This window comes from Odocoileus virginianus, chromosome 18 (assembly GCF_023699985.2).
Source record: "Odocoileus virginianus isolate 20LAN1187 ecotype Illinois chromosome 18, Ovbor_1.2, whole genome shotgun sequence".
Lineage (NCBI taxonomy): Eukaryota > Metazoa > Chordata > Mammalia > Artiodactyla > Cervidae > Odocoileus > Odocoileus virginianus.
In genome coordinates, this window is record NC_069691.1 from 56,042,112 (window position 1) to 56,065,030 (window position 22,919).

Here is a 22,919-nt window from a genome sequence, read left to right on the forward strand (position 1 = left end):
AATAACTAACAGAATTAGTTTAACAATTAGGTCCTTTATGGAGAGTGCACAGTTGCCTTAAATTACTTCCCTCCTAAACTCCAGTTGAGATATCCCCAGAGTAATGAGCACTTTGATAGCAGAGACTTAGAAAACAGAAGAGCAATTTTGGAATATGAGTAGAAGGGCTTATATAAAGACATGCTTAGGTTGAACTTAAAAACTGAGATTTAGAGCAGTCAGAGAGAGGCGTGATGAAGTAGGGACAGAAGTAAAGAAAAAAATAAAAGGAGGAGGAGGCCCTAAAAAAAGAAGGGATAAATACTAATACTTCAGAAATTTGTCCTGAACTTGACATACTCCCAGTTTTCAGTGTAATATTGACTCTTGACTATTCAGATATTAGACATAACAGTCTATTTCCCTGGTGGCTCAGATGGTAAAGAATCTGCCTGCAATGCAGGAGACCTGGGTTTGATTCCTGAGTCAGGAAGATCTTCCGGAGAACAGAATGACTACCCACTGCAGTATTCTTGTCCAGTATTCCATGGACAGAGGGGCCTGATTGGCTATAGTCCATGGAGTCACAAAGAGTCAGACATGACTGAGCAATGAACACCAAATGGTAACTGTTAAAATCAGCCTTCATCTCCTCAGATGCCATAGCAACAGATATATCACCTCAAAACTCATTATTATGTGATTTTAAAAATCTCTATATAAATTTATATTCTAAATTTTGATAACAGTTAAGAGGCACAAGGTCTTCCCAGGTGGCACGAATGGTAAAGAATCTACCTGCCAATGCAGGAGACTTAAGAGATGTGGATTCAATCCCTGGGTTGGGAAGATCCCTGGAGGAGGGCATGGCAACCCACTCTAGTATTCCTGCAAAATCCCACGGACAGAGGTGTCTGGCGGACTACAGTCCATAGGGTCACACAGAGTTGGACACAACTGAAGTGACTTAGTAGGCAGGCAGACAAGACGAATAAAAACTTTGATGTTTTACAATAGCCTGGCTGATTTAAATGAAAAGGAAGTCAAAAAGCCTAGCAGTTTATGCAGCTGGGTTGTCAAATGTGGGAGTCACATATGAGGCATTGTCTTAATTCTCCATCTCTTGCATACATTTCTCAGATCATCATGCTAGTCATTCAAGGCCAGAAATTAACATATTTTCACTCAAATACAAACTATCTTTCCTTGAATATTCTTGAGTCTGAAAGCTCTCCAGAGAAGTTATAAACCAAGCACAGAGGAGGCTTAAGAAAACTGTTTTCTTTACCAGACTTGAGTCAAATAAAGGCATTTTTTACTCTGTTACTTACTCTGCAGCTCAAATATATTTTGCCAAAAGATTATTTATAGTTGTGGACATGAAATAGCTGATCTGTGAACTGCCTTTGGCGAGAGTCACTTTAAGAACCACAGACCTCGCTTGGGGAGGGCAGCGCTGGGACTCCGTGGGCTGAGCGAGGCCCCCAGGGACTTATATTTTCATACCAGCTCTGCCCCCACAGCCTTGCCACAAGGCCCTGGGCAGTGTGTTACCCTGTTGCAGCTGTACTTTCCTCCAGAGTTTGTGAGTTAATCAGCAGCCCTCCAGAGGAAAAACTAATTTAAATAATGTGTAAACAAAAGGTCTTGTAGAGTACAGTTAATAATAAATAGCCAAAGCTTGAAGCCCTTGATTGCACCAGTAAATCGGTTAGCCCCTTATCCAGCTCTATCAGCAGCCATCATCTGGCAGTTTTTACAAAATGTTCACATCTCCTGTCAGACCAAGACTGCCCAGCCCTGTAAAATCCAAGGATTTAAAAATTACCACCTGAGTCCTTCTCCTAAGTCCTTCAAAGAGGTAAATCTAGAAATTAGCAACTTTGTTTAGGGCCTACTGACAGTGGTCACTTTGTACCTTCCTTGAGCAATAGACCCAGAGCCAACAAGAGCCATACCCAGGGGTTGACTGGGAATCCCAACCAACCAACACCAAATGAGATCCTGAAACAGTTCCAAAGGACATGACTGAAGCAACTTAGCATGAATTGCACAGCCTTTTTCATGAAAGTGAAAAGTGAAAGTGTTAGTTGCTCAGTCGTGTCTGACTCTTTGCAACCCCATGGACTGTAGCCTGCAAAGTTCCTCTGTCCATGGGATTTCCCAGGCAAGAAGACTGGAGTGGGTAGCCATTCTCCTCTCCAGGGATCTTCCCAACCCAAGGATTGAACCCAGGTTTCCTGCATTGCAGGCAGATTCTTTACTGTCTAAGCTACCAGCCTTTATCATATCTACCCATTAATAGCCGACTTGACCTACATTCTTATCTCTGCCAGTCATTCCATCTACCTTCACAGGTCCCCAACATTGGTGCTAGGACGATTGCTATATCTGCTTTTGCTAGGTTTTCAATGTGTATCACTGAGAAAGGAGCACGCTGAGTAGAAACCACAATAGCTGTTAGTGCCCACCTTGTTTATCCCACTGAGATCCAGAGCCTAGATTTCAGCCATCAGTCAAGTGTGCACATTTCAAATACCATCTATATCAATACCAAAGGTGATTGTTGTAGTTGTTGTTGGTTGTTTTTTTTTTTTGTTTGTGTTGTTTTTGTCTGTAACTAAGACTTCATGAAAATGATGAAGACATTTTTTTAAAAACATCATGTACATGGAATGAACACTATACGCAACTTATTGCCTAGCTAACTCGAGCATCATTGTTCAATCATGGGTCAATCCTCATCTCAATTCCCAAGAAGGGCACTACTAAAGAATGAACTAGTGTACAGACAATTGCTCTCATCTCCCATGCTAGTTCAGTTCAGTTCAGTCGTTCAGTCTTGTCTGACTCTTTCATGACCCCATGAATCGCAGCACACCAGGACTCCCTGTCCATCACCAACTCCTGGAGTTTACTCAAACTCATGTCCATCGAGTCGGTGATGCCATCCAGCCATCTCATCCTCTGTCGTCCCCTTCTCCTCCTGCCCCCAATCCCTCCCAGCATCACGGTCTTTTCCAATGAGTCAACTCTTCGCATGAGGTGGCCAAAGTATTGGAGTTTCAACTTCAGCATCAGTCCTTCCAAAGAACACCCAGGACTTATCTCCTTTAGGATGGACTGGTTGGATCTCCTTGCAGTCCAAGGGACTCTCAAGAGTCTTCTCCAACACCACACTTCAAAAAGCATCAGTTTTTCAGTGCTCAGCTTTCTTCACAGTCCAACTCTCACATCCATACATGACCACTGGAAAAACCAGAGCCTTGATCAGATGGACCTTTGTTGGCAAAGTAATGTCTTTGCTTTTTAATATGCTATCTAGGTTGGTCATAACTTTCCTTCCAAGGAGTAAGCGTCTTTTCATTTCATGGCCGCAGTCACCATCTGCAGTGATTTTGGAGCCCCCCAAAATAAAGTCTCTCACTGTTTCCACTGTCTCCCCATCTATTTCCCATGAGGTGATGGGACCAGATGCCATGATCTTAGTTTTCTGAATGTTGAGCTTTAAGCCAACTTTTTCACTCTCCTCTTTCACTTTCATCAAGAGGCGTTTTAGTTCCTCTTCACTTTCTGCCATAAGGGTGGTGTCATCTGCATATCTGAGGTTATTGATATTTCTCCCAGCAATCTTGATTCCAGCTTGTGCTTCTTCCAATCCAGCATTTCTCATGATGTACTCTGCATATAAGTTAAATCAGCAGGGTGACAATATGCAGCCTTGATGTACTTACTTCTTTTCCTATTTGGAACCAGTCTGTTGTTGCATGTCCAGTTCTAACTGTTGCTTCCTGACCTGGATACAAGTTTCTCAAGAGGCAGGTCAGGTGGTCTGGTATTCCCTTCTCCTTCAGAATTTTCCACAGTCTATTGTGATAGACACAGTTGAAGGCTTTGGTGTAATCAATAAAGCAGAAGTAGATGTTTTTCTGGAACTCTCTTGCTTTTTTGATGATCCAGCAGATGTTGGCAATTTGATCTCTGATTCCTCTGCCTTTTCTAAAACCAGCTTGAACATCTGGAAGTTCTCGGTTCACGTATTGCTGAAGCCTGGCTTGGAGAATTTTGAGCATTATTTTACTAGCATGTGAGATGAGTGCAATTGTGCAGTAGTTTGAACATTCTTTGGGATTGCCTTTCTTAGGGACTGGAATGAAAACAGACATTTTCCAGTCCTGTGGCCACTGCTGAGTTTTCCAAATTTGCTGGCATACTGAACACAGCACTTTCACAGCATCATCTTTCAGGATTTGAAATAGCTCAACTGGAATTCCATCCCCTCCACTAGCTTTGTTCATAGTGATGCTTTCTAAGGCCCACTTGACTTCACATTCCAGGATGTTTGGCTATAGGTAAGTGATCACATCATCGTGATTATCTGGGTCATGAAGATCTTTTTTGTACAGTTCTTCTGTGTATTCTTGCCACCTCTTCTTAACATCTTCTGCTTCTGTTAGGTCCATACCATTTCTGTCCTTTATAGATCCCATCTTTGCATGAAATGTTCCCCTGGTATCTCTAATTTTCTTGAAGCGATCTCTAGTCTTTCCTGTTCCATTTTTTCTCCTTATTTCTTTGCATTGATCACTGAGGAAGGCTTTCTTATCTCTCCTGGCTATTCTTTGGAACTCTGCATTCAAATGGGAATATCTTTCCTTTTCTCCTTTGCTTTTTGCTTCCTTTCTTTTCACAGCTCTTTGTAAGGCCTACTCAGACAACCATTTTGCCTTTTTGCATTTCTTTTCCTTGGGATTGGTCTTGATCCCTGTCTCCTGTACAATGTCATGAACCTCTGTCCATAGTTCATCAGCTCTCTGTCTATCAGATCTAGTCCCTTAAATCTATTTCTCACCTCCACTGTATATTCATAAGGGATATGATTTAGGTCATACCTGAATGGTCTAGTGGTTATCCCTACCTTTTTCAGTTTAAGTCTGAATTTGCCCATGCTAGTTAGGTCATTTTTAAAATCTTGCATGCTAGGCTTTTCAGCATTATGTAAGCCAAGAACTTCCAGATGTCAGAACTAGGTTCAGAAAAGGAAGAGGAACCAGAGCTCAAATGGCCAACATTCAATGGATCATAGACAAAGCAAGGGAATTCCAGAAAAACACCTTTCTCTGTTTCATCGACTACACTAAAGCCTTTGACTGTGTGGATCATGACAAACTGTGGAAAGCTCTTAAAGAGATGGGAATACCAGACCATCTTACCTATCTCCTGAGAAACCTGTATGTGGGTCAAGAAGCAACCCTGTATGGAACAACTGATTGGGTCAAGATTCAGCAAGTTCAACAGGCTGTCTGTTCACACCAGCTCTGCCCTCACAGCCTTGCCACCGGCCCTGGGCAGCGTGTCACCCTGTGGCAGCTGTAATCAAGATAGGAGGGAGAAACAGCAACAACCTCAGATATGCAGATGATACAACTCTAATGGCAGAAAGCAAAGGGGAATTAAAGAGACTCTTAATGAGGGTTAAGGAGGAGAGTGAAAGAGCTGGCTTAAAACTAAATATTAAAAAACTAAGATCATGGCATCCAACCCCATTACTTCATGGTAAATAGAAGGGGAAAATGTGGAAGTAGTGACAGATCTCCTCTTTTTAGGACTCTCAAATCACTGTGAATGATGACTGCAGCCTTGAAATCAGAAGATGATTGCTTTATGGCTGGAAAACCATGATAAGCCTAGACAGTGTGTTGAAAAGCAGAGACATTACTCTTCTGATAAAGGTCCATATAGTCAAGGTTATGGTTTCCCAGTGGTCACGTATGGTTGTGACCTGGACCATAAAGAAGGCAGAATGACAAAGAAGTGAGGCCTTCGAACTGTTGTGCTGGAGAAGACTCCTGAAAGTCCCTTCAGCAGGAGATCAAACCAGTCAATCTTAAGGGAAATCAACCCTGAATACTCATTGGAAGGACTGATGCTAAAGCTGAAGCTCCAATATTTTGGTCATCTGATGTGAACAGCTGACTCATTGGAAAAGTCCCTGATGCTGGGAAAGACTGAGGGCAGAAGGAGAAGAGGGCATCAGAGGAAGAGATGGCTGGATGATGTCACTGATGCAGTGGACATGAACTTGGGCAAATTTTGGGAGATGGTAAGGGAGAGAGAGAGCTGGTGTGCTATAGTCCGTGGGATTGCAAAGAGTTGGGCATGACTGGGCAACTGAACAAAAACAACTTGAGCATGGGGCTTCCCTGGTGCCTCAGGTGGTAAAGAATCTGCCTGCTATGGAGGAGACCCGGGTTTGATCTCTGGGTTGGGAAGATCCCCTGGAGAAGAGAACAGCTGCCCATTCCAATATCCTTGCCTGTGCTGTGTGTCTTTAGTTGCTCAGTTGTGTCTGACTCTGTGCGACCCCATGACTGTAGCCCTTCATGTTCCTCTGTTCATGGGATTCTCCAGACAAGAATACTGGAGCAGGTTGCCACTTCCTTCTCCAGGGGATCTTCCAGACCCAGGGATCAAACCCGTGTCTCTTATGTCTCCTGCATTGCAGGTGGATTCTTTACCCACGGAGCCATTCTGGGTTTCCCATAGACTGTATTAAACACAAAAGTAATTTTCAGATAGGTTCACAGCACGTCACATACAGCAATCTACCCTTTGCTCAGCACAGAGCGATATCCACATTATCTAACATCACTTGTAACTTTTCTGTGAACTTTAGACTTGGGTGTATTAGACTATTGGTCAAGAATGATTAGACTATTGGTCTAGGATGTGTTAAGACTTCTGAACTAGGACGTTTAGCCTTTGACTTTTCAGTTTCTGCACAAATTTGTTTTTTCCTTGAGGTACTTAAGAAAAAGACTTTCCTCCCCACATCTGTCTCTGGCTTCAGGTCAAAACCACCAACATCACAGCTGCCTACCATTGTAAGCACATGCTGCCCTCAGCTCTAAGAAATTCTAGCATCCCTCATGCCATCCCCTGGAGACTTGATTCATCATTCTCGCTTCAGGTGAAAATTGCTCAAGTTATAACATCCTTACATTCCTCTAACTTAACTTAGCTCCAACCTTAAGGATCTCCTGCCTTTCCCCTCCCTCTAGTTTGTACTAAATTCATGAAAAATGTCTTAGATTTCCCATTTCTTTCTAACATTTGCCTGAACTAGAAAGGAAAATAGTCCATCTATAGTGCCCAGAAAGATAGCACAAAGGGGAACATTTATAAACATGGGGTGAGCATAGCCTTGAGAACCAAGCAATCCTAGTTGGTGCTTTTGGTCCATTTATAAACTCATCTGTAAAACATGATCTTAAGACTTCAAATATTTGCATTATACCACTTATTCTGGTTGTTTCTATCACCAAGAAGTCTGTTCATTATAGGTTGCCTTCCTACATAGCTTTTTGACAATAGGCATATCAGCTGAAACAAGTATAACAATTTTCTTGAAAACTAAATTTCTCATTATAAATGTGTGCATTAATCTGGTCTGTCCATCACTCTTGTATGAGTCTGGTTACTGTAACTGACCTAGAAGAGATCACTCCTGAAAAATAAACATTCAAGTTTATGGACATGAAATCTTAGATTTTTAAGGACTCATAAAGGTATATAGTAATGAAGGTTAATAGCTCAGTTAAACTATATTCCTGGGAGCTGTCATAGTTTCAACTTTAATTACCACAAAATCACACCTATATAATTTTTCTATAATTTGGCCCTTGTGAATGAAATTATCTTTAAGTTAATCCATTTTTAGTTCTTTGGCTATGTCTAGTATTGGTATCCTTAAAGTTAAGTCCTGAGTCATTTTACTTTGCCAGTAGTTTGATAAATTTGCAAAAGTCTTCATTTCTTCACAAAGTATAATACGTCCCCCAAATTTTAAGCCAAGAACTCTTCTGAGGAGGCCGTTAATATTTTTATTGAGAAATCAATGCAATGTTTCCTCTAACAAGTATATTTCTAATTATCTCTTTTTTTCTTAAATCTTCTATCTTTCCTGATGATTACTTAAAAGCTATCTTTCTTCAAGGCATCCCCAAACTTAATGATAGATTGATTGATCTACCTTAGCAAGCAGCCATGTATTAGGCTTTTCTTTTTTAACTGTAAATTTTTCTCTGATCCTAGTTCATTTATTTACTTCTTTCTACTTAGAGCCTCTTGCTAACTTTTAGTCCATCCACATTCTATATAGCCCTTTGCTGTCTTTGAGGAACAGTCAACACTGGGGATAGTTCTGTTTGTGTAATTCCTATTTGGCTATTCCAACCTTGGTTTTATTTTTAAATACTTCCTTTTCCTGCTTCCTCCCTTTCTCATCACACTCGTTTACTCTATGTAGAGGCAGATAAAGGGTCTGAATTTCGAACTTATGTTTAGGGAGAAATAACTATACATATTGCACTATGCTGGATTTGTTTTCTGTGGACACATCTACCACCCCCTACTCGGTACCCACCCCCGGGTCCAGCCAAACATATACACAATGAAAGGTGAAAAGTATTGGAGGAGTAGCCCAAAGGTAGCCCCACCCACATTCAGCCTTTAAGAAGACTAATTTTTTTTAACCTCATTTATATAAATTATATTAAAGTTCTCTCAAGTCATCCCTCAGTAAACTTTTAATGCATTCTCCATACTGCAACCAGAATGATCTTTGCTAAGACACAACGTTGGCCTTGCGATATGATGATGATTGAAATCATTTCTGACTACCCTATCTGTACAAAGTGAAACTCTGAGACAAGACAGGCTATCCACATCTGGTTTTCCTTTCTCTGGGCCCCTTCTTTCCCCTGGAACTTCCCCCAGAGCCTGCTTGCTCCATATATTCAACCTGAAACAAGCTGCTAGTGTTTGAGAACCGTTTCCCTTTCTCCTATTTCCGCTGAAACCTTAGTGATTTTCACAGTATATTTTGTGTTGTTTCCTCTACCCAAGACATTCCTAAATCTACAGCCATAGTAGTCCTTGCTTCATGCCCCCAACCTACTTTCATTTATAGAGACTTATCAGGACTCTGATAACTCTTTATTATGTTCATTTACTTATAATACATGTCTCTCTTTAGAAGTCTCTATCTAAGTTCCTTGTCGGCTCCATGCATGTGTGTTTAGTCACTCAGTTGTGTCCAACTCTTTGTGACACAGTGGACTATAGCCTGCTAGACTCCTCTCTCCATGGGATTTTTCAGGCAAGGAAACTGGAGTGGGTTGCCATTTCCTTCTTCAGGGGATCTTCCCGACCTAGGATCAAAGCCATGTCTCCTGTGTCTTCTGCATTGCAGACAGATTCTTCACCCACTGACCCTTCAGGGAAGCCCTGTAGGCTCCATAGATGTATGCAAATCACATTTTACCCAGAATGCATGATAGCATATCATTGGATATAGATATTTTGCTTCAGGAAATTATATTTGATAATACTGCCCTATAAGGCAACCATCAATCCATCAATCCACAAGCATGAATCTCAGATTTGTTTTTGAACAATGTACAATTTTCCCATTCTTTAACAATCTCTGTGGTTAAAAACACTCAGTAGTAAGGTAACTAGCAGGGATTATGATGTGGTTAAAAAGCAAAGAGCTTCCAGGTGGTACAAGTGACATAGTCCAATAATCAGCCTTGTGTTCTCACCAGTGGAGCAGGGTATTGCAGCACAGTCAACACACTAACAGGTCTCACACATACACACACACATGTGTGTGCACACACTCACACACCCACACTCTCTAGGAGTTGCGTGCAGATCTGTTGATAAACTGACAAAGTGTGAAGGGTTTAGGGCATATAGTTACCAAAACTGGATTCCTAAATTTAGCTAATACTATCTTAACTAGCAAAGTGATATTTACCTGGTAAACTTCAAGTTAAAAAAAATTTTTAACAGTCTGACCTCTTGAGAGTCTAGATATAAAGAGGATGAAGAAAAAATTGCTTTTCCTAATTTCCTTCAAGTACACTTTGGAAACTTTGCCCCAATTATTTTTTGCACTACCTCACTTTCAGTTAAATTCAAGCTTGACTGTAACCTTTTAAAACCTGTTCTTTTCCTTGAAATTAATGGAATACTATGATCTTGAGGAGCAAAGACAATGCTGTTTCTACTTTTGTCTTCCACAGAATTAGTAGTGTCCTTGTATATCACATTTGATATATATTTATAGACTAGATATAGAAAACATCTCATTACCACTCTCTGTTCCATAGATAAAGATGAGAAGTGGCATAGATACATAGGCACACATACATATGTAACACAGACATATACTCTGATAAAAATTCAACTGGAAAAAAAACTCCAAAAAAGGATAAAATGAGCTAAACTAAAACACATTTTCTTCTTTACTATTCCAAATGTCTTCTTAAATTTCAGAGTTCTTTGAGTATTAGTCTAGTTTATTCCATATAGATCATATTGTTTAGGGGTTTATTATTTAGAAGTTCTGTATATTCACGGCATTTTATCCCAAAGTAGGATTTTGTCAGAATATTCTATGTTTTCTTCTTTTCTTACTAAAGATTATCTCAGGCTCAAATTAATAACTTGATTGCAAAAATTATGTCCCTAACTATTTATTTGAAGACCTTCAATACAAATTAATTGAGTAAATAAAATGAGTTATTACCATATAATAAAGGTAATTTTTGCCAATCCCCAAATGCAATATGTCTGACCACTAGAAATATACCTGTGAAAGAATTCCCTGATCTAATTAAATGTAAGTGTGTAAATAAATTTTATCATAAAAAGGGGTCAGTTGTAAAAACAGGGGAAATTCTCCAGGTATTTCAAAGAAAGAACTGAATACAGAGAGTTAGTGCTTACAGAGCTGATAGGAAGGTTGGCAGCGGGGAGAAGACTGCTAGGTTTTAGGAAATTAGGATGGTAAGGAAATTGCCAGGTGGTGCTAGTGGTAAAGAACCTGCCTGCCAATGCAGGAGACATAAGAGACATAGGTTTGATCCCTGGGTCAGGAAGACCCCCTGGAGGAGGGCGTGGCAACCTACTTCTGTATTCTTGCCTGGAGAATCACACGGACAGAGAAGCCTGGAGGGCTACAGACCGTGGGGCCACAGAGTTGGACACAACTGAAGTGACTGAACACACACACAAGGAAACTGCCAGTAATGAACTCAGCTGACTGTCCCACTGAAGCAGAGATCTGTCACATGCCCACTGTTGCCTGCTAACAGAAGTGACCCCTTTTCTCACTCCCAAATATCATGCAAGTATCTCTTCGGCAGAAATTAACCTAGAATCCTATTAACCAGGGCTCATTGCTATGAATAATCAATGGGCCAAAACCAAACATATAACAGGTCCTCTGAGCAAGTCTGAATAGTGTTACTTAATAAAAATAGCATCTTTTGCCTGTTTTAAATGTACAGATATGGTGGCCATTTTTTTAATGGATGCAAATTCTTTGACATCTCTCCCATCCAGAGGTGTGTTTATGTTTTCTCCCTCCCCTAGAATCTTGGGATCCTTATGATTGCTCTTGAAGATAAAGTACAGGAGAAGTGAATTCACGAGACTTGTGGGCAGGGAGGTGGGGGGTGGTGGGGGGTAGGGTGGGGTGGGGGGTGGTGGGGTGGGCTCTAAGACCAGAGAACTTCTGCTTGACTCTCTGGGAATGCTTGGTCCCAACAATGTCTGTCTCAGAACCCAGCCACAATGCTGAGGGGGCTGTGGAGACAGTCCAAGCTGAGCCCAGCTTGGAGTCACCCCAGCCCAGACATCAGATATGTGAGGAACAAAGCCTCCAGATGTTTGTCCCCACTGTTCCACTCACTCCTAGCAATGTGAAGCTTGTTATATCATAGAACACAGACAAACCATCCCCCTTCCACGTCTTATCTGAATTTCTGATCCATCAAATTTGTAAAAGTTACAAAAGAGGAGTTTTACATCACTGAGTTTGGGATAGTTTATTACTCAGCAATAGTTATACTTGAGCAACTCTTGAAAACATGAGCAGCAAGAAAAAAATAATGAAGTGAAAGGAGACTTAGAGACCGTGGAATTCATCTTGAGTATGCAAATTTGAAAGTTGCCGCAGTAGACAAACAGGTAAGGTTTATGCACAGAGCTATGCAGTTAGGTGCACAATCATTTGTTATAAATCTGTGGTATTTGTCTTCCTCCATTTTATTTCTTCTCCAGTTATATATAATCTTAAGTCTGGGCCCTGAAATCTCAGTGGGAATAGATTGGTAGGTCTGGGTCTTCTTTAGCCATTCCCGTATCATCACCCAAATTACACAGCTCTAGTGCAATTTGGGTCTTTATTAACAAGTTACAATTTTCAAAGATACTGCACAATCTTACCACATTAATTAACTCTCATCCACACACTCCCAGAGGAAAAGAAGGAAAAAAAATTCCAATTACCGAATCCATTTGCTAAGAAAACCAAGTTTCCTGCAAGTGGAGCTTATCATATTTTTCTAAATCTTTCCCTTGAGTTTGGCAATTCAGTTATACAACGTTCTTATGGCTAAGCTTCTCATCTCTTCCTCTCGCTTTTGATTCAGATGTTCTCTTTGTTCTTATCTCTTTGTTCCTTTTGCTGTGCTATTAAGAGTGATGGTTGTTATAAGCTTTTATGTGACATTGTATGTTATCAAGCACCTGAGGGATTAGATCTCTTCATTTTTCCATTCTGTACTCATTACTACCTCTTTTTCTACATGTTTGAGTGTTAGTGTGTATAAAACTGTAGCTTGGTCCTATGGCAGGTGAAAGAAGTACCGAAGACATAGTTACTTGCTCAAAGGTACTTACTTTCTGATGGAAACTGCTGTTGTTTGTTGTTTTAGTCGCTGTCATGTCCAACTCTTTTGCGACCTCATGGGCTATAACCTGCCAGGCTCCTCTGTCCATGGGATTACCCAGGCAAGAATACTGGACTGGGTTGCCATTCCTTTCCCCAGGGGATCTGGAACCTGTGTCTCCTGCATTTGCAGGCAGATTCTTTATCCCTGAATCACCAGAGAAGCCCTCTGATGGAGATACATATAGAATATACAAATAGCATGAGAAATGTTTACATAAGAAGCACAAGTTAAGGGGGAAAATCTGCTGTTATTATGACCAGGCTTAGCTTCAGAACACAGTGGGAATTCTGGCTTGAATGATTGGCCCAAGAAGGATTGAGCTTGAGTTCCCTACTACTTTCTTTCCACATAACTGAGCCGCTAACGCGTGCCAAGTAGTATCGTAGCTAGTCTGCATTTTTATTTACCTGATTCAGTGCTTAGGTTGCCACTAACAATATTGGCCAATTATCTAAAAAATCAAGCCAAGACACACAAATCTAAGGTTTGTTCAAGGCAAGGGAAGACAGTTGGTTTAAAGGCAACAAACTGTGGAGAGGCAATGATAGTTATAGGTGATCAATCCATTGAAAGCAGCATCCTGGTCAGGTCTTTCATATCCTGGCCACCTACTCTGTAATCAAACTGTGCTAAACTTGGAGACAAAGGATGGCTAAGCCATAAGTCTCTGCCTACAAAGAGTATAGGTATCACAGGAGAAGGGTATATGAGATTCAGTGGAGGTACAAAGAACAGAAAAATCTAATACCTATGGGAAGGTGACTAAGTAAAGCAGGGATACAGGGTATCGAATGACCCAAGCAGCTGGATTATAGTTTACAATACAGCTACATCTCCCAAAATAAATTAGCCAATCTGAAAAGTAAACAGATATGGGTATAAACAGCAACATGGATGAATATCAAAAACATTATGTTTAATAAAATTAGGAAGACATAAATGTGCTTTATGTTCTATGACTCCATTAGAATTTCAAGAGAAGTCAAAACTAATCTATGATGAAAGAAATCCTAACAGTAATTGCCTCTGCAGAGTATTGACTGGAAAGAAGCACAAAGGAATTTTCTAGGGTGATGAAATATTCTATATCTTGTTTGAGTGTTGGTTACAAGACAGGATACATTTGTCAAAATTCATTACATTGTGAACTCAATATTGTCTCAGTCTTTTAGTCCGCTTTATGCTGAGCTTCTCGGCGTCTCATCCCTGGGCACTTATATATCATCAAATTCCTTGAGGGTAAGGACAACAGTGAGTATTTGGTTCATTTCAATGCATTTTTCTGCTCTCCAGTAAACGGGACCCTCAAGCCCCAAAGGACATGAAAGCTCAACAACACCTGTAAACAATTCATTTCATATATTATTATTATTATCATTTTTATTCTACTGTTTCTGTCTTATTGAGGGACAAGCTAGTCATTCCATCCAGAAGTAAAGGTCTAGATTTTAATAAACACTTGTGCCAACTGAGCAGCCATATAGAAAAAAGATACAACTTAATATGTTCTTCATGCAATATACCTATATGAATATCAAATAGATCAAAATAAGAAACCACATACATAGGAGGAAAAATAAGAATGCATTCCTTTATTAGCCAAAGGTAGATAACATTTTCCTTTGATTCAAAATCTAGAAGCAACAGAGGAACAACTTGATAAATTTAACTATATCAAAATTAAAAACTAAAAAATCTGCATTATGAAATGCTATATACAGAGTGAAAAAGTAGATAAGCTTTCTCTCCATGATGATAGTGTCTCACTACACTAGGTAAATGTTCCTAAGACCTGCGGGACTTTCTGTGACACATGTGGCAAGCACCAACCCCACAAAGTGGCACCATATAAGAAAAAAAGGCAAGGATTTTCTGTATGACCAGCGAGAGAGGCTTTATGACATAAAGCCAAATAGTTGTGGCAGGCAGACGGAGCCAGTTTTCCAGAAAAAGGCTAAAACTGAAGAAGACTGTGCTCAAGTCTGAATGTGTTGAGCCCAACTGCAGATCTGAGAGAGATATAAACATCTTGAAATGGGAGGAGTTAAGAAACTAGAAGGCCAATGATCCAATTCTAAGCTTCGTCTCTTGTTTTAATATAGAGGTAATAGAAGTTCGAGGTTATGTTCAGGTTTTACAAAAAGGGTTAATGATAAACTGAGAAAAATGTTTGAAACTTAGAGCTTTGATATCCTTATTAAAGCACTCCTGATAATTAAGGAAATGATCATGCTTCATACAGAAACTGACAAGAGGTACAACATAGAAAGAAAAATTAAAATGCATCTGTGTGTGTGTGTGAAAATAATGCTAACTTCTCACCCTTAACTAGGGAAATAGAGATTTTAAACTATGTTCTGGACACTTACTTTGAGTACTAACATTATTTTTTCTATTTTTAAACCATTATAGTTACATTGGATAAATTAAGTAATTATTTTAATATTGGTGAAGATAAGGATTTTCAGTTTGAGAGAGAAAAGTCCTAGAAATAAAAAAACTGTACACCTTAAAATTGAATTAGAAATTAAAAATTAATTTCTTTTGTTTTAAAACCATGTACTGACTAGTTTAGCTTACTAAAAAGACCTAGAAACAGTGACAAGTCAGGATGAATGAGCAACCCCAGAACCCAGGCTGTGATCTCTAATTCCCATTCCTCACAGAAAGGAAAGATGAAGTTCTTTGGGAAGGGGTTGAAACCAAGTCCACCATAGCTCATACTCTCTTGATCAAGTGTATGAGTGGCGATTTTTCTATACAGAATAATAATAGCAAACAAATATATGAGGAATGTTACAATTAGAAACTTGTCATTTCATAAGGTCTAATGAAAAGTCATTTTCAAACAACTGTCATAAAGGCACACTATTGAGAGAAAAGTTGAAGTGCCCAATAATTATTTAGCATTACCAAACATTAGGAAACTAAATATTTTACTCACCTCTAAAGATGAATTTGAGGTACACAGTACCAGAGGTTTAGGGAAAAAATATACTGTGATCCAATCATGCCTTTATGTTTAAATTTATCCTGCAATAATGTGGAACATGAAGGAGCAAATAAAATTGTGCCACTTAGAAGGAAATCCAGTTGTACAAGGGAACTGGTCCAATATTTTCAATAAGTCAATGGCATGTGAGAGAAAAAGGGAAAGAGTATTCTAGAGAAGTATTTAAGAAGATGCTTAAGAGCCATGACAATCATATGCAATGAGTAGATTGCTTTGGGTTTTTTTCTGAGAAAAAATAACTAAAAACATTTTTTATATCACTGAAAAAGTTTTAACATGGTCTAGACATAAGTTATTAGTGAATTATTTTTTTTTGGTATTATACTAACAGTATTATGGTTATATGAGAAAATACCTGTTTAAAAAATATATAAAGAAGTGGATTAAAATGACATGATATTTATTGTCAGTGTTAAATGCTATATGTGCTTCATTACACCAATTGTATACATTTTTAGATGTTTTAAATTATGCATTAATGACCAATATAAGTACAATGTAAGTTTTTATAACATTTATTTATACCTCCTCAATTCCTAGCTTATCTTGAGGTGGGGTAGTTCCTATTTCTGAATAATGCACAGAAAGCAGGAAATGAATTTATAACTTACTTATTAGACTGTGAGGCATTATCAACTTTTACACATATTCCCATTAAATAATTCATCTCTGGTGACTCTTTTATCCATGGGTCACTGTATAATAGAAAAACCTTTCTCGGACTAAGAAAAGGGGACTGGAGTACCCTGTCTTTAAACCAAGAAGAAATGGACAGTTTTCAGCTGATGGGATCAGAACTCAGGATAAATGGAGTCGTCTCCAAGGATTGTCAAATGGGATTCTCTGCAGATGGTTGCACAGGGTGACACTTCATAAAACATCATTTCTCAGCTAAGCTGCACAGCGTCTCTGGTGCTTCAAGCATATTGTTTATCTCATCAAGAGGAGCAGGTTCTGAAGGTAAGAACTGAACAAGTGCCGTTGAGCAGGAAATGAAGCAGATGGTCCATCTAGGATGGTCTGCCTTTACTTGATGAGAGGCTGATCCAATCCCACGCAGACCAGTTGCCAATTAAAAGAGGTCTTGGCTGAGGGAATCTGCACTTTCCTTTAACAGACAATCGGCTTTTCCATTTTCTGACTCTGTCCACTATCCTGTTCCATCACTGCCCTTTCCAGGAATAAAGAAACCCCTTAAACGACCAGTTCTGTGAAATATTCCACTGGTACTGACTAGTGAATGTCTGGATTTTACCCAAACTTCTTGCCCCAGTTTTAGGCTGCATTTTGTTTGCACACCCCTTCTAGCTTGAACACTAAGGAAGAAATATGCCCATGCTTTGTAAAAGAACTTTGAAGACATGGATTAACCATGAGATTTGTTTGGACTTCCTTCTGCCCCCAAAATGGGCTTTATTAGCTGTTCTTTTTAAACACATTTTAGGATTGTATCATTTTAGATAAATAGAATGTATTTAAGTTTTCACATAAATAGCTGTATAAAGATACTTTGATTAGCAGGCATATTTTAACTTTCAAAGTTTAGGATCCTGAGTTCTAGTGTTGTTTAACAAAAACAATATGAGTCTGAAGTTCATCAAGATCAAAAGTCTAGTACCAAGAAGCAGAAGTCTACCTTGAAGGAGAAGGGAGTTTTCTGTTTATAAGGGGATTCTTCGACTAGGTCAGCCAGGTCATGACAGTAGATTGACTGAGTAACAAGGAGCCAGGTATGAGCTACATAGCAAAGTCATAGGCCAAAAACTTGCCACACCTGAAGAAAATGTGAAGGAAATAGTAAACTGGAAGAGGGTAGTGGTTTCGATATAAAAAAGTAGGGAACAAATAAAGTATGCATGCATATTTACATCATCTCTGGAAAGAACTTGGCCCCGTGTTTCTTTTAAACTTTGATTAGTCTTTTTTTCAGTTAAAGTTGGGGCATTTTCTTGCCATACCCCAAGTCTGTTAGATAATAAACCCTCTGGAAGCAGCTCCATATCTGTTTTATTCACCACTTTTTCTCTAATGGCTATAATAGTGCTTGATATCTATAGGTGCTTGATAAAGTCCTTCAATAAAGGACTATGTAGCACAATGCAGAAACTGAGTAATTAACCTCTCTCAAATAATAAATGAGTGTTGACTCACATTCTGGGCATAACTAAGCTGGAACACTTTCATTTTTATTTCTGTCTTACATTCCAAAGAAACAGGAGGACTTCTCTCTAGAATTCAGAACATTAAGCCTGGGTTTAATTCTTACTATAACCCAGGCGTTGAAACCATTTCAACTTACAGTTAAGTGCTTGAATAGTTAGAAATTTCAAGGGAATCAAAAGTTTTTTCTTATAAAGGAACTTAAAATATTCTGATCTTGCATATAAATTTTTTGGACTCTTTTGACTTATTAAGAATTGGGTCTTTAACTTCTTTTTTTCCTGTATTTCATAACAGACTTCAAAATGATCTCCCTGCCTCCAGGCTTGCTTCCTTGCTCTTCATCTTCCACACGCCTCCAGCATAACCTTGATAAAACTCAGATTTGATCAGGTCACTAACTCTTATGTTCCAAAATCCCTTCATGGTTCATAATTCATGCCTTAGCGTGGCAGCAAATGCCCTTCAACTTCTATTTTCAGCCCCATCTAGGTCAGCCTCTTCACCCACAGATCTCATCCATGTGCCATGCTCCTGCCATATCACGTTTCACCAACCTCGAACTCCTTCATACCTTCCTCTTGCTCTTTCTTCTGTCTTACATGCTTCTTTCCTCATTTTCATTCCTGACAGTATCCAACTACTCTGTCAAAATCTAGTTTAAATGCCACCTTCTCTGTGAAGCTTTCCTTGACTCATCCAGATAGAATTAACCACAATTTCTGTGTTCCCTTACCTTAATGTAGGGTGAACAGATGGAAGCAGAAGTTTGGGAGCCAGAAAGATCTCGTTTCCAATCCTGGCTCCTCTGCTCACTGTGACCTTGGACAAAACACTTGAGGACTCTATTTCTCATCTATAAACTGGATATTATCATATCAACATGTCAGAGTTTCTGTAAAGATTAACTGTGATCATGGATACAAAATGCTTAGCACAGGTCTTGGCTACATAGCCAAAACTCAAAGGAAGTTACTTATGTTGCTTTCATCCTTGTATTAGTATTTTCTTGTTCATCACAATCTGATTGGTAGTATAGATAACTGCATGCCTGCCTAATCATTGATATAATGATTTTCTAAGCTTGGCTGGGAAAATATACCTCTCTATCACAATTGTTAATTCATGTGTGTTATTTTAACAGTATAAATATAGGCTACTATAAATTGTCCTCTTTATAATTTTCACATAATAATCCCCCCAAAAGCAGCATGACAGAGACTAACCTGTTTTGCCTCCTTTTCACTGCAAAGTATGAAATTACCATGACTTTATAAAGGTTTTAGAAAATAATATATAAATCCACCTCTAACCTATATTTCTAACAGCATAGCTGATGCAGGTTACATGGGCTGAAATGCATTGAAACTCCTCAATGATTCAGCTCACTCAGTTCAATTGCTACTTAAGGATGTGCTATGCCCAGTTCAGGGCTTTCCAGGTGGCACTACTGGTAAAGAATCTACCTGCCTATGCAGGAGACACAGGTTTGATCCACAGGTCAGGACGATCCCCTGGAGGAGAAAATGATGACCTACTCCAGTATTCTTGCCTGGGAAATCCCAAGAACAGAAGAACCTAGTGGGCTACAGTCCACGGGGTCCCAAAGAGTTGGACACACATTCATGTCATGCCCAATTCATTGGGAAAGCAATGTAGAACAGAACACAAAAAAGCATTCTTTCTAATTCACTTAAAGTAAATAGTGACATGTGCTCTGTTGAAACAACAACAGTCCCATCAAATTCACCTAAGATATCTAAATGGGACATGTTTGTGTGATGCAATTGTGTAAGTCTCAGCAGATAACATCTGTGTCTCTAGTCTCCAGAAGTCCTCCTACTCTAACAGTGTAATCTTTCCAGTTGTGTCACTACCCTGACAAAACTCTTCTGTGATTTCATATTTCTGACTTGCAGCAGCATACAATCCAAACTTTTAGCATAGCACAAAAAGTCTTGGAGAAATGTTACCACACCTATTTTTCTAGCTTTGCCTCTCTTACTTAGCTATAATTCCTAAATTCCAGCCATAGGAAAATTGTCTCCTTGGACTTTCAGTTTCAACTCCAAGAGAGCAAAGAGTTTAGAGGTTATCAATCCCATCCTCATAACAACTAAAACCTAGAAAAACTGAAAACTGTTTTACTTGGGAGCAAAGAGAACTGATGCTGCTGGTTGCTATAATGTTTAAGTTGGAGAAATAGGCTCATCCAGAGACACACAATCAAGGTCTTATCTGAAGCAGAAACCCGCTGGAGCCATAAAATGGTAGTAATACTTGAATGGTATTTTGAGGAATTGCTGGAGCTAAGAGTGGCTTAGCCAGCGAGTGAGAAACTCCTGAAGGCTGCAGTCTTGGGGGCTGGAGGAGCCCTTTCAGGGCTTTACTACTGAGAAACTCACCGGATGCTCATGGCGAAGATCTAAGAAAGATCTAATGGCTCTGGTAGGGGGAGGGAAAGAGTAATTATTGTGAAATATGGACAGAGATTTATCGATTATAAATTTATCCATTATAAATTTATCCATTATAAAACACTCCAAGTGAAAAGCTTTCTAGAACATTTTTCCTGCTAGGGTCGTGCATGCCACCCACTCCAGTCACTTCCAGTCTACTGGTGTCCAGACCTCAAAACATATTTTGAGAATTCTGCAACCAAGAAGAAAAGAGAAAGTGGGGGTATTGGAGGAAAGCTATATCAATGGAAAAACACTTGTGAAAGTCACAGAACCAAGATGCAGAGTGTGCAAAACAGATTTAATTGAAAGATTATAGAATGCTCCTCTCCTCCGTAAAATACAGCTATACCAATAGTGTTCTGGTATAATAACAGTGGATTGCAGCTGAATGAGCAGCAAGACATGAACTCTGCAAGGAGTACTGAGGGAAGCTCAAGTCACACAGGAAGACAAAAACTCAGACATTACAGGAATTTGAAGACTTTAGTACATAATGCTAGAGCAAACACTAAACACAACCAAACTCCTAAGCAGCTAACATAAATCCTCAGACCAAATACCTACATACCTCCATTCCTATTACCTATTTAATGGCTTAACATAAAAACACCGACTTTCAACAGAAGCAAAATAACTATGAGATATTTGAGAGAAAAAATAGTATGAAAAGGTAAAGAAATCATCAGAACCAGAACTAGAAATAGCACGGATTTGGGGACTATCAGAAAGGGAATTTAAAATAACTGTGATTCAAATGTTAGGGACTTTAATGGCAACATGCAAGAACATATGGGTAATGTAAGCAAAAAGATACATAATCCAAAAAAGAATTAAAAGGAAATTCTAGTAACCAAAAAAAGCGTAACAGAAATGAAGATTGTATTTAATGGAATTATCAATAAACTTGGCATAGCTGGAGAACAAGTTAGCAATTTTGTAGTCAGGTCAAAAGAAATTATGAGCTGAAATCCAGAGAGAACAAAGAATTTAAAAAACTGATGAAGCATGTAGAAACTGTAGGACAATTTCAAAAGGTGTATTGAACACATTCTTGAAGCATTAGAATGAGAAGAAAGAGAATGGAGAACTTTCCAAGTACTTTCAAAATTGATGACAGATACCAGACCACAGGTTCAGGAAGCTCAACTAAGTAAAATAATTACAAACCACCTCCTTTCATACAGCAACCCCCCCCACCCGCAAGGTATATCATATTAAAATTACAGAAGATCAAAGACAATAAGGAAATCTTAAAAGATACCAGAGGGAGGGGAATCAGTTCAGTTCAGTTCAGTCACTCAGTCGTGTCTGACTCTTTGCAACCCCATGAATCACAGCACACCAAGCCTCCCTGTCTATCACCAACTTTTGGAGTTTACCCAAACTCATGTCCATCGAGTCGGTGATGCCATCCAGCCATCTCATCCTCTGTCGTTCCCTTCTCCTCCTACCCCCAATCCCTCCCAGCATCAGGGTCTTTTCCAATGAGTCCACTCTTCTCATGAGGTGGCCAAAGTACTGGAGTTTCAGCTTCAGCATAATTACTTACTAATAGAGGAGCAAGTATAAGAATGACAATGGACTTCTCATCAGAAATCATATATTAAGTAAGAGACTAGAGTGACATATTCAAAGTGTTGAAAGAGAAAACCACCAACCTAGAGCTCTATATTAAGGGAAATCATTCTTTACAAGGGAAGAATACAGAATTTACCAGACAAGCAAAAGTTGAGGGAATTCATCATCAACAGACTTACCTTGAAATTAAAAAAAAAGATTTTCATGCAGAAAGTAGATATACAGGTCAGAAACTTGGATCCCCTAAAGAAAAGAGAGAGAGAGAAAAATAATTTTGATTTGCTTATTCTTAATTGATTTAATATATAACTGTTTTAAGTTATAATAGTAAAAATTTATTGGATGACTGTAGTATGTGGCTAAGTGAAATAAGTGAAAACAGTACCGCAAAGGATAAAAAGGAGAAACTGGCAATACTCTGTTATAAAATACCTGTTTGTGAATACCTGGTGCACTGGGAAGACCCAGAGGGATCGGGTGGAGAGGGAGGTGGGAGGGGGGACCGGGATGGGGAATACATGTAAATCCATGGCTAATTCATTTCAATGTATGACAAAAACTACTGTAATGATGTAAAGTAATTAGCCTCCAACTAATAAAAATAAATGAAAAAAAAGATATAAAATAAAATAAAATACCTGTTTGTGAATATAAAGTACTATTTATAAGTGAGTAAGTGTAGTATTATTTGAAAGTGGAGTTAGATTGTTAAAAATGTGTATGTAAATTGTAGGTCAATAAGTAGTTTGAAAAGATGCATAATTGTAATGCTGAGGAGTTACTAAATATTTTGTGATTTTACTTTAAAATGAGAGAAAGTAAAAAAAGGAGGGAAAACAAAGTGGAAAAAAAAGGAGGGAAAACAAAGTGAAAATAGACAGCAGATACAAACACAGTAGATGTTAATGCAATTATATC

The 22,919-nt window shown here is 39.0% G+C and overlaps 1 pseudogene; it reads left to right on the forward strand.

The window, feature by feature from the left end:
• Positions 1 to 14,855, forward strand: part of LOC139039458 (large ribosomal subunit protein eL42-like) — a 106,897-nt pseudogene extending 92,042 nt beyond the window's left edge.
• Positions 14,856 to 22,919: the final 8,064 nt, after the last annotated feature.